The following is a 13,299-nucleotide window of genomic DNA, read 5'->3' as shown; positions in this document are numbered from 1 at the left end:
TATCTATTATCTATCTATTATCTATCTATCTATCTATATGCTATCATCTGTCTATTATCTATATATCTATTATCAATTATCTATCTATTATCTGTCTATTATATATTGTCTATCTCTTTTTTTAATTATTTATCTATATATTATCTATCATCTATCTAGCTATTATCTATCTATTTATCTATCTCTCTATTATCTATCTATCTGTCTATCATCTATCTATCTATCTATTATATATCTATTATGTATCATCTATCTATTATCTATCTATCATCTATCTATCTATCTAGCTATCTATCTATTATCTATCTATTATCTATCATCTATCATCTATCTATTTCTATCTATCATCTATCTATTATCTATCTATCAATCTATCTATCTATCTATCTATCTATCTATCTATCTATCTATCTATCTATTATCAAACTAATATCTATCATCTATTTATTCATGTGACTATCTAATATCCATTATCATCTAGCTAGCTTTCTAGCTATCAATATTTCTCCAATAAATCTATCTTTTATCTATCCCCGTTGCGACATTCTTTATGGATCTCACAAGGATACGTAAAATGTCTGGATTCTCAAAGTACATAAAGAACTGTAAACAAGTGTATCCGCACGACTCGTCCCTCTTGACGAGCGTATCAGCGATTAGACTGTTCGCTCTGCTCCTGATGAGGTTTGGTAATTAGTGGGAATTCATTAAACCTCATGATGAGATGCACCAAAGAAAACCTGCTTTACTTGATTAACTTACAAATTCCGTTTAATTAATGCATTTATTTTTGCACTCATCAGGTAAAATTGTGTTGACAGAGACCTCAATAGATGTAAGTGCCACCTGCCAAAAATTGAAACCGAGCTTTACTCCAGGCTTATCCACGCAACCTCAACCCCTTCTTCCTCCACGGTAATATTAATATATATTCTCTAACATTAGAGTGGTTTCTCCACTTAGCAATGATGGAAGAACGCACACACAGATGTTATTTCAACAACTTTCCTCCCAGCGAAGCATCGAGCTTGGTGGTTCCATCATTCTCACGAGAGATAACAGTTTGATTTGACCAGGGAGACACAAGAGGAGGCAATGTCCTGTGGTTGCTGGTCTCGCTCTTTGCCAAGTACTCTCTTAAAGGGTAGCTATTACAAGAAAATGACCTATTGTTTAAATCTGTTTTTTTCTGTTACATATAATAATTTTTAATTGGCAATAATATTTTTTGCTCAGAGCAATTAAAAAAAAAATTACTAATCTGTCCTTTCAGGAAAAGTTTTCAGCAGGCTCCTCATCATCAGAGGCAGGATTACAATGAAAGGTAACACTATTAATATACAGTAGATAACACAGGATTGAAGATTCACAATAGGTGATATCACAGCTCACCTCCTCCTCCTGTACAATGACTGATAACACCTCTATATACAGCAGTTAACACAGGATCCACCATTTACAATAGGTGATGTCACAGCTCACCCCCTCCTCCTGTACAATGACTGATAACACCTCTATATACAGTAGATAACACAGGATCCATCAATCACAATAGATGATATCACAGCTCACCTCCTCCTCCTGTACAATTACTGATAACACCTCTATATACAGTAGATAACACAGGATCCACCATTCACAATAGGTGATGTCACAGCTCACCTCCTCCTCCTCCTGTACAATGACTAATAACACCTCTATATAAAGTAGATAACACAGGATCCACCATTCACAATAGATGATAGCACAGCTCACCTCCTCCTCCTGTACAATGACTGATAACACCTCTATATACAGTAGATAACACAGGATCCACCGTTCACAATAAGTGATGTCACAGCTCACCTCCTCCTCCTCCTGTATAATGACTGATAACATCTCTATATACAGTAGATAACAAAGGAGCCACCCTTCACAATAGATGATAGCACAGCTCACCTTCTCCTCCTCCTGTACAATGACTGATAACACCTATATATACAGTAGATAACACAGGATACATCATTCACAATAGGTGATATCACAGCTCACCTCCTCCTCCTGTACAATGACTAATAACACCTCTATATAAAGTAGATAACACAGGATCCACCATTCACAATAGATGATAGCACAGCTCACCTCCTCCTCCTGTACAATGACTAATAACACCTCTATATAAAGTAGATAACACAGGATCCACCATTCACAATAGATGATAGCACAGCTCACCTCCTCCTCCTGTACAATGACTGATAACACCTCTATATGCAGTAGATAACACAGGATGCACCATTCACAATAGGTGATGTCACAGCTCACCTCCTCCTCCTCCTGTACAATGACTGATAACTAGTGTTGAGCGATACCGTCCGATACTTGAAAGTATCGGTATCGGAAAGTATCGGCCGATACCGGCAAAGTATCGGATCCAATCCGATACCGATACCCGATACCAATACAAGTCAATGGGACTCAAGTATCGGACGGTATTCCTGATGGTTCCCAGGGTCTGAAGGAGAGGAAACTCTCCTTCAGGCCCTGGGAACCATATAAATGTGTAAAAGAAAGAATTAAAATAAAAAATATCGCTATACTCACCTGTCCGACGCAGCCGGGACCTCAGCGAGGGAACCGGCAGCGTTGTTTGTTTAAAATTCGCGCTTTTACTTGGTTACGTGAATTCCCGGCTTGTGATTGGTCAGGGCGGCCATGTTGCCGGGACGCGGACCAATCACAGCAAGCCGTGACGAAATTACGTCACGGCTTGCTGTGATTGGTCCGCGTCCCGGCAACATGGCCGCCATTAACCAATCACAAGCCGTGACATCACGGGAGGCTGGACTTGCGCACTTTTTAAAAAACGCGCGTGTCCAGCCTCCCGTGACGTCACGGCTTGTGATTGGTTAATGGCGTCCATGTTGCCGGGACGCGGACCAATCACAGCAAGCCGTGACGTAATTTCGTCACGGCTTGCTGTGATTGGTCCGCGTCCCGGCAACATGGCCACCCTGACCAATCACAAGCCGGGACGTCACTGGAGGCTGGACACGCGCGTTTTTTAAAAAGTGCGCAAGTCCAGCCTCCCGTGACGTCACGGCTTGTGATTGGTTAATGGCGGCCATGTTGCCGGGACGCGGACCAATCACAGCAAGCCGTGACGTAATTTCGTCACGGCTTGCTGTGATTGGTCCGCGTCCCGGCAACATGGCGCCGTGACCAATCATAAGCCGGGACGTCACTGGAGGCTGGACACGCGCGCTTTTTAAAAAAACGCGCAAGTCCAGCCTCCCGTGACGTCACGGCTTGTGATTGGTTAATGGCGGCCATGTTGCCGGGACGCGGACCAATCACAGCAAGCCGTGATGTAATTTCGTCACGGCTTGCTGTGATTGGTCCGCGTCCCGGCAACATGGCCGCCCTGACCAATCACAAGCCGGGAATTCACGTAACCAAGTAAAAGCGCGAATTTTAAACAAACAACGCTGCCGGTTCCTTCGCTGAGGTCCAGGCTGCGTCGGACAGGTGAGTATAGCGATATTTTTTATTTTAATTCTTTCTTTTACACATTTTTACATTAATGTTGTTTCGATACCGATACCCGATATCACAAAAATATCGGATCTCGGTATCGGAAATTCCGATACAGCAAGTATCGGCCGATACCCGATACTTGCAGCATCGGAATGCTCAACACTACTGATAACACCTCTATATACAGTAGATAACACAGGATCCACCATTCACAATAGGTGATATCTCAGCTCACCTCCTCCTCCTCCTGTACAATTACTGATAACACCTCTATATACAGCAGATAACACAGGATCCACCATTCACAATAGGTGATGTCACATCTCACCTCCTCCTCCTCCTGTCCAATGACTGATAACAACTCTATATACAGTAGATAACACAGGATCCACCATTCACAATAGATGATGTCACAGCTCACCACCTCCTCCTCCTGTACAATGACTGATAACACCTCTATATACAGTAGATAACACAGGATCCACCATTCACAATAGGTGATGTCACAGCTCACCCCCTCCTCCTCCTGTACAATGACTGATAACATCTCTATATACAGTAGATAACACAGCATCCACCATTCACAATAGGTGATGTCACAGCTCACCCCCTCCTCCTCCTGTACAATGACTGATAACACCTCTATATACAGTAGATAACACAGCATCCACCATTCACAATAGGCGATGTCACAGCTCACCTCCTCCTCCTCCTGTGCAATGGCTGATAACACCTCTATAAACAGTAAATAACACAGGATCCACCATTCACAATAGGTGATGTCACAGCTCACCTCCTCCTCCTGTACAATTACTTTTGTCTCCTGTATGCAGAGGTGTTATCACAAGATCCACCATTTACAATAGGGGGTGTCACAGCTCACCTCCTCCTTCTCCCTGACCTTTGCACACGCTCATTAGATGCTTCAATACAGAAGATAGGATCGTGGTCTGACCATTGTAACTAATGTTCATGTGTTGCTTCCTAAAACAACAGGAAATTAGAGTTTAAAAAAGTCCCGGTTGCCAGTGTGAAAATTGCTATATTTCGATTTTCTTTATGTTTAATACAAATTGTTAAATGTTTAATAATAACATAGCCAAATTGAAAAAAATAAATACATTTAAAGTAGTGGTCCTAAATGTGTCTCTATTTTAATCGTATAATAGTTTTTCTAACATTTTTTCATTAAAAGTCCCTATCAATCCCTCTCTAACCTAACTGCTTTTTTTTTTTACTTTTTTTTTTTACCTATTTCTGTTTGAAGACGCATTGTTCGAGAAACCCCAGTGCATGCTGGGAAACTCAAACAGGAGGTCACCAGGGAGCAGAGGCTGCAGTCACTGCCACAGCCGCCATCACCACCCTGAAACGAAGCATCATTAACAACATTTGTTTCATAGGCTGGGCTAGTCCCTGCTCTATTGAGCATGTGTTGGTTGTCAATTCTGACATATGTTCAGTATGATCTCCCTTCTTACTATTCAATATTCTTCTCAGTGCACAGTGACAGTGCGCTCCCTCACTGGCTCTGATGAGAAGTGACCCATTGAATCCGCATTGAGCAGGTGGTTGGACACGATGACCCCTGAGGTTCCTTCCAACTCTAACATTCTATGATTCTATAATGAGCCGTCTAGAGAGCGCACTGCCAGTACGCATTGTAAAGAGATTGCCCAGCGAACAGGAAAAGCTGAGACCAGACCTACTCCCGCAAGTGATGTTCATTTCGGAGGGCAGGGCTGTTTTTTTACTTTTCCTTCTCGCTGGGTAATCTCTTTACAATGCGCCCTGACGGTGCGCTCTCTAGCCAGCTTGTCACTCCTCATCAGAGCCGGTGAGAGAGCACCCTGTCACTGTTCACTGAGAAGAACACTGCATAGTAAGAATGGAGATCGTACTGAGAATACATCAGAATTGACAACGCATGCGCAGTAGAGCAGTGCTGGTCTCTGCTCGCTGGGTTGCCTCTTTGCAATTCACACTGATAGTGCACTCTCTTGCTAGCTTCTCATCAAAGCCAAAATGGGAGCGCACTGTCACTGTCACTGAGAAAAATACTGCACAATAAAAACATTGTTACAGAAAGAAACTAAAGATCCACTTACACCAACTAACCCCCTGCACTAAACAACCGATCAGCTACCTGTTTGCCATTCGGCGGTCATGTAATAGCCTGTGCACACACACCTACCGCGCTTCAGATGAATTTTGATCAATCTGTAATAGATTATTCAATGCACATGGGCTGCCATTGTCCTCGGCAGCGCTGGTGCCTTTGTCTTGATTTTGCTGTGCTTACGATGGCGTTCGGCTGTGGCTCCAATCATAAGGAATGCAATGACACATGAAGAAGTATAGAATCGTGGCATTTTGCCAATCGTCTGTTGTCTGCATTACGCCTTGCATATTTCCTTTGCCTCTTTATGCTGCTATTATAGGTTGAAATCAAGAAAGTAGTGCACGTGGTAAGTGCCGCCTATTCTTTCTACCATCAATTGACAAAAGCAGGCATCAATTTTTTTAAACACCTTTCCAATCCCTCTTTAAAAAGGATCTATCGCTTGGGCCAAAAAAAGTGAGTCTAATGCCTTGGAAAAATCCATCAGCTTCTCTGATTCTGCCGCTGTTTTCCGTTTTGTGCTGCAGCGCTCCATTGCAAAGATATTCATATTTGTTTCTTTTGGAGCGCAGTATGTGAAATCTCCAACTTGGTGATTCTTCACAGTCCTTTCTGATTGCGTGCACCTTCACCCCTCCCTTGCAGATGCTGCCAATCATGGCTGTATCTCAGATTATGCTTCCAGAAATTTCTACAGCAGGTAATTAATGTTACATCTCTTTCTGTTTGCAATATTCCATTTAACCCAGAGGTGTAGATACTTTGATTCTCCACTTCTCAGTTCTTGCCCTCATATCAAACAATCAAATGTGAGTACTGAGATTAGAAAAAAAAGGGATTTATCCAAGATCAAGAGTAGTTGACCCCAGGACCAAACTAAATGTCAAGCTTGACCCCGGCTGTCATTATTATTCATTGGCTGTAGTGAACTCCTAAGCTACTTTTAAGAAAAAAAAATCAGAAGAACTAATAAAAGTCAAATACAAGTAAACTTTCAATAATAGCTGAATGCGTGATTATTCCATGGGAATAGTGATAAATCTTCTTAGCAAGTTTAAAAGTTAAAGTTGGGAGTGCTAGATTATTACTATACATTTAAAGTTTACATCAGATATTAAGGCAACAAGGAATCTTGGGAGATTTCTACTCTGAAGCTGGCACAATTATGAGTGCAGCTCTGGAGTATAATATAGGATGTAACTCAGGATCAGTAATGTAATGTATGTACACAGTGACTGCACCAGCAGAATAGTGAGTTCAGCTCTGGAGTATAATACAGGACGTAACTCAGGATCAGTAATGTAATGTATGTACACAGTGACTGCACCAGCAGAATAGTGAGTGCAGCTCTGGGGTATAATACAGGATGTAACTCAGGATCAGTAATGTAATGTATGTACACAGTGACTGCACCAGCAGAATAGTGAGTGCAGCTCTGGAGTATAATACAGGATGTAACTCAGGATCAGTAATGTAATGTATGTACACAGTGACTGCACCAGCAGAATAGTGAGTGCAGCTCTGGAGTATAATACAGCATGTAACTCAGGATCAGTAATGTAATGTATGTACACAGGGACTGCACCAGCAGAATAGTGAGTGCAGCTCTGGGGTATAATACAGGATGTAACTCAGGATCAGTAATGTAATGTATGTACACAGTGACTGCACCAGCAGAATAGTGAGTGCAGCTCTGGGGTTTAATACAGGATGTAACTCAGGATCAGTAATGTAATGTATGTACACAGTGACTGCACCAGCAGAATAGTGAGTGCAGCTCTGGGGTATAATACAGGATGTAACTCAGGATCAGTAATGTAATGTATGTACACAGTGACTGCACCAGCAGAATAGTGAGTGCAGCTCTGGGGTATAATACAGGATGTAACTCAGGATCAGTAATGTAATGTATGTACACAGTGACTGCACCAGCAGAATAGTGAGTGCAGCTCTCGGGTATAATACAGGATGTAACTCAGGATCAGTAATGTAATGTATGTACACAGTGACTGCACCAGCAGAATAGTGAGTGCAGCTCTCGGGTATAATACAGGATGTAACTCAGGATCAGTACAGGATCAGTAATGTCATGTATGTACACAGTGACTCCACCTTTGAATTTGAGAGATCTTTCAGTAGCACTTACAACTACTGCTGGGCGAACACATGGATGTTCGGGTCCAGCTGATCATATTAAAAAAGTTTGGTTCAGGTACCAGAACTGTACCCGAACTGGAACCCGAACAAGGACCCCACTCAGATGAATGGAGGGCCTGAACATCAGTTGTTTGCCACACTGTCATCTGCATGACAGCGTGGCAAACACAGGCTCTGATCAGCGGTCTGATTGTTACCGCTATTCAGAGAGCTGCCATTCATACAGATGACAGTGTGTGAGCTACCAGCTGTGACCGGCGGTAAAAAGGTTATCGTCACTTACAGGCGTCAGATGATGAGAGTAGTAATCTCATCATCCTACACATCCTCACGCTGATAGCAGCCAGAGCAGGTGAGGCTCATGAGAGTATTCAGTGATCAGCTATGAACTCCGGTGACCTTTCTCACGCCACCCCTACACACTGCAAGAGTGTAATCACGCTCCTGTCTCAGTGTGACCCGGCTGGTGTGGATAACGTTCGCATCACTATCGCTATCCAAATCATCTGGATCATTGTGGAACATTGCACCAGGTCAAGTTGAAAGCGCCAGAATAATATCCATAGCTCTTGTCCTTACCAGCCTGATAATACCAGCACTAGCTTTCTGCTTTAGCTTGGCTGGTTGTCAAAAATCCATTTTTTTAAATGATTTATTTAAATAATTTAATAATTATTATTATTATAATAATAATGGGGACCCCTCTATTCTTCATAACCAGCCATGATAAAGCTGACAGCTGGGGGCTGCCGCCCCAGCTGTTGGTTTTTCCTGCGCTGGTTATCAAAAATAGAAGACACACCATGTAATTTTATTTATTTATGTATTGCATAGGTGTTGGCTGATGAATACATCAGCCTTGCTTACTCTGGCTGCTATTAGCAAGAGCGGGTATAGGATGTTGAGAGTAATACTCTCATCAGCTGATGCCTGTGACCGGCGGTAACCTTTTTACCACTGGTCACAGCTGCTGACTCACATGCTGACATCTGACCACTATCTTAGCGCCGACCAGTTCCACTGGTGTTTCCTGCATTGTCACATGGATGACAGCGTGGGAAGAGCAGCGATCTGACTGGTGATCGCCGATCAGTTCTGCAGTATTTCTCGCACTGTCACATGGATGACAGCATTGGAAACAGCCGGTGTTTGTGGTGCCGAACCTGAACAGTAACACGGACTTCCTGGAGAAGTCTGTGTTCGGGGTCCGTGCACGGACACTAGGTGTTGGGTACAGACCCCAAACTTTACTGTTCAGATTCATCCATCACTACTTACAACCAGAACATATGGTAAGCGCCCTCTTGTGGCGGCTGCAGGAATCTAGAATGTTATCTTTTATGTCTATCAAGGGGATTTACAGCTTTTCATATGAAAGCTTAAGCTCCGACTACCATACAGATATATTAAGGTATTAATCAATACACAAGTTTAATCCTATATAGATTAGGTAAAAAAAACATTGTTGACATTTTCTTTAAGGCTGGATTTTTTTTGTAGATCAGTATTCACTATATTCTGTAGTAAGACATTGATGCCGTAATGTCAGGATTTGAACTCAGCAGCCTGTATCCTGAGGAGTTACACTAAATCTTGGGATTTGGGCTGCAACACGGCAAATCCGGGATTTGCATAATAGTGCAATGTATTCCACATAAAGAAGACGGTGCTCTTTTCTAACACAAAGGATGTGTTCCATCAATGTGATTGTGCAGATCCCAGATCCACAGCGCAGCAAGGAAGAAAAATACATGAGGTTCGTGTTCACGTCACAGCGCAGTAAATTAAAGAAGGGAATTTCTCTGCGGTATAAATCGTTGTCACGTTCTGTAGATCCAGAGGGAAATACCCGAGGCTGACAGAGATCTGATATTTTCCTACATTCATTCCTATTGACTGTATGTGAAATTACAACTAAGCTGCAATATCAGGCACAGCCTGTGGACAAGAGAGGCGCTGTGTTATGTCTATGTCTTGCAAAACACTATGACGGTTTCCATGAGTTCTATTTCCACAGGGCAGGGTATCAAACACATCAGCCTGTATTCCATCTGGAAATACTTCTGCCAGCACCTTAGACCCGTGCTGTTAGCGCGAAACGGCCGTCGTCGATCCCTGCTCACCTCCTTTCCATCTGCACTACCCCGAGCCGAGAAGATGTTGTTGTTTTAGCGTGTCTTAATAAAGGACTTAGACCACACAAGGATTGGTGAGTGCTGTCGCATTTGCCTATGTTTCCTTCGTTATCGTATGCTCTCCAAGCTCTTTAAATTGTTATTCTAGCACTAATGGGGGTCACTGGTACTTCCCGCAAGTCCCTTAGATGTGAGTCACTTAGTACCATGTGCGTTCATTGTTCTGGCCGCCTTCGTTTACTGAAGTGCAGCCCCGGTCCACACCCCGTATTGTATGTCTACACTGGAAGTAACACTCTGGTCCACTCGGGTCTCCTCATCAGCAAGGTAGATGCCCTGTCCTGTCCTAAGGCAAGAGTCTGACCTTCGGTGCTTGACCTGTGGATTCTGGATGTCGGGTCTTGGCTGATGAAGTCTGGGCCTCGGGTCTTGGCTGATGAAGTCTGGGCCTCGGGTCTTGACGAACGAAATCTGGTCCTCAGGTCTTGACCAGCGAAGTCTGGACTTCAGTGCTTGACCAACAATGTCTCATCTGCTTCAGTATCAAGTCACTCTTCGGTTGCTCTGCTTCTGGGTTGGATGCTAATGCGTTACAAAGCTCACACATCCTCTCTGTCTCTCATGCTGGCGCTGACTGCCTTCCTGCCTCACCACTCCGACCTTTAATATTTGGCAACTGTGCCACAGCCAACACCTGATCCAGTGCCCCATTTCAAGTTCTTTCCTCCGGAAACACTTCCCCCCGTCCTTTAGTTCCTGCCTACTGAGTTCACCCAGCAGATGATGAAATTCAGTGGCAAGTGCCATGGAATATTGATGAATCACATTCTCTGCTCTCTACATGCAGGCAGGAAAAGACCCATTACTCCACGGCAACAAGTGGGGAGATACCACCAGGGACATACCTGTCTGATTAGCCTCCAGGGCGGGTTTAGTCCCTGGTGGCTATTAAATTATGCTATTCTGTGAAACGCAGCAGCATTTCAAACTTAAACATACATGGCTGGAATCATGCAACCACTGTCTGACAGTCAGGTTCCCTTTTAAATATAATCTACAAATCAAAGAAGCAAATTGCCTCTTCAGAGAAAAAGAGGACTTGAACTCTATAGCGCCACCTGTTGGAAGTAGCGATCCTACAAGTCACAATCAACCCTTTAACGAGTCTTGTAATAGGATAAAAGCCAAATCAGTATCTCAATTCGCAGACACAGTGTTTCGGGCTGTTGGCCCTCGTCAGTGCAAATCACTGCATGCCCGGCAAATAAGCCTCCTTACCTTGACAAGCCAGAGCTGGTATGTCACTCTTCACAAGGAGAATCCTTACCCCTTAGACCTAAATCAAAGAGGACATTTTTCCCATTTAACAAGCAAAGTTGTTCTCAACCATTAGTACTTTTAAACAGGTTTGCCTTCTACATTCCCAAAATACCACCAAACCACCATGTAATGACAAAGTCATACTACACATGGAGCATAATACTGCTATACAGTGCCCAGGGAATGTGCAGTATCTAAGTAATATAGTAGGTGCAGGGGCGGATTATCAGGGGGTCAATATGGGCGGTAGCCCTGGGCCCGAGTGTGACAAAATGCCCGCCGACATTTATGTGCCCCCGGACCCGGTGGGCAGAGAGAGGGGGCCCGCATCGGGCCCCTTCTCATCTGCTCACCGGGCCCCTTCCGGTGCTGCGGCGGTTTCCTATTGACGTGCGGGCGCTCGCCCGCACGTCAATAGTTAACAACAGCTGCCAGCCAATTGGAGGCTGGCAGCTGAAGTTGGCCGCAGCGCACACGTCACCGGCGTCTGACGTCATTGTCAGTCGCCGGCGAGTGTGCGCTGCTGGAGGGAGCTCGCCGCCTGGAGCGCTGGTCAGGTGAGGAGAACTCTTTTTTTTGTTTGTTTTTTTTTGAGAACGGCAATCCGGGGGGCCCTGGGCAATATGCTGGACACACTGGGGCAATGCTGGAGACACTGGGGCAATGCTGGAGACACTGGGGCAGATTGCTGGACACTGGGGCAATGCTGGAGACACTGGGGCAGATTGCTGGACACACTGGGGCAATGCTGGAGGACACACTGGGGCAGATTGATGGAGACACTGGGGCAATGCTGGACACACTGGGGGCAATGCTGGAGACACTGGGGCAGATTGCTGGAGATACTGGGGCAGATTGCTGGAGACACTGGGGCAATGCTGGAGACACTGGGGCAGATTGCTGGACACACTGGGGCAATGCTGGAGGACACACTGGGGCAGATTGATGGAGACACTGGGGCAATGCTGGAGACACTGGGGCAGATTGCTGGACACACTGGGGGCAATACTGGAGGACACACTGGGGCAGATTGCTGGACACACTGGGGCAATGCTGGAGGACACACTGGGGCAGATTGCTGGAGACACTGGGGCAATGCTGGAGACACTGGGTCAATATGCTGGAGACACTGGGGCAATATGCTGGAGACACTGGGGCAATGCTGGAGACACTGGGGCAATGCTGGACACACTGTGGGCAATGCTGGACAATTGGACATACTGGGGCAGATTGCTGGACACACTGGTGGTAATATGCTGGACACACTGGGGCAATGCTGGACATACTGTGGCAGATTGCTGGACACACCGGTGGTAATATGCTGGACACACTGGGGCAGATTGCTGGACACACTGTCTGGGGGCAATGCTGGACACACTGGGGGCAATATGCTGGAGTCAGACACTGGGGCAGATTGCTGGAGACACTGTCTGGGGGCAATGCTGGACACACTGGGGCAGATTGCTGGACACTGGGGCAACATGCTGGACATACTGGGGCAGATTGCTGGACACACTGGGGGTACTATGCTGACACACTGGGGGTAATATGCTGGACACACTGGGGCAGATTGCTGGACACACTGGGGGCAGGACTGGAGGCATGGGCAGAATGTAGACACGGGGCATGATTGGAGACACAGGGCAGAATGAAAGACATGGGGCAGGATTGGATCATGGGGCAGGATGGATATGATGGAGACAGATGGGGCAGGATGGGGAGATCATATGGTGTAGAATGGATATTCATGAGTGCAGGATGGGGGAACATGGCTGGAGCCAGGAATGAGACACACGGGGCCAGGGTGGGGAATATTATTACCATAGGGGCTAATTAAGGGATATTATTACTGCAGTGATGTATTTATTTTATTTTTTGAGTATACTGTTTTAAATGGGGGGGGCAGTCCTGTTACTGTGTAGAGTGACACTATATCGCCTTTTTTTCTCCATGTGGTGTAATGTAGAAGTTGTGAAAAATTAAGTAATGTGTTCTGCAAGCAGAGCCCGAGATAACTGTGTTATTTCCTGCAGAAACGAGTCCTGGCTGGAA

General features: G+C 44.9%; 1 protein-coding gene across 2 annotated transcripts in view; it reads right to left on the bottom strand.

Moving 5' to 3' along the window:
* The window catches only part of LOC143776783 (potassium voltage-gated channel subfamily A member 1-like), a 145,030-nt gene that overhangs the window by 64,137 nt on the left and 67,594 nt on the right, over window positions 1–13,299 (bottom strand). The window contains exon 1 of one of the 2 annotated variants that reach the window (XR_013215908.1): window positions 5,708–5,822. The exons of the other annotated variant lie outside the window; for it this stretch is intronic. The gene's annotated coding sequence lies outside the window, so the exon portion shown is untranslated. Of the gene's footprint in view, window positions 1–5,707; window positions 5,823–13,299 lie in introns of those variants that run through there. 2 annotated transcript variants of the gene reach the window in all.

This window comes from Ranitomeya variabilis, chromosome 5, assembly GCF_051348905.1.
Source record: "Ranitomeya variabilis isolate aRanVar5 chromosome 5, aRanVar5.hap1, whole genome shotgun sequence".
Classification (NCBI taxonomy): domain Eukaryota; kingdom Metazoa; phylum Chordata; class Amphibia; order Anura; family Dendrobatidae; genus Ranitomeya; species Ranitomeya variabilis.
Note: the sequence above shows the minus strand (reverse complement) of the source record. Positions and strands in the feature narration are given on the sequence as shown.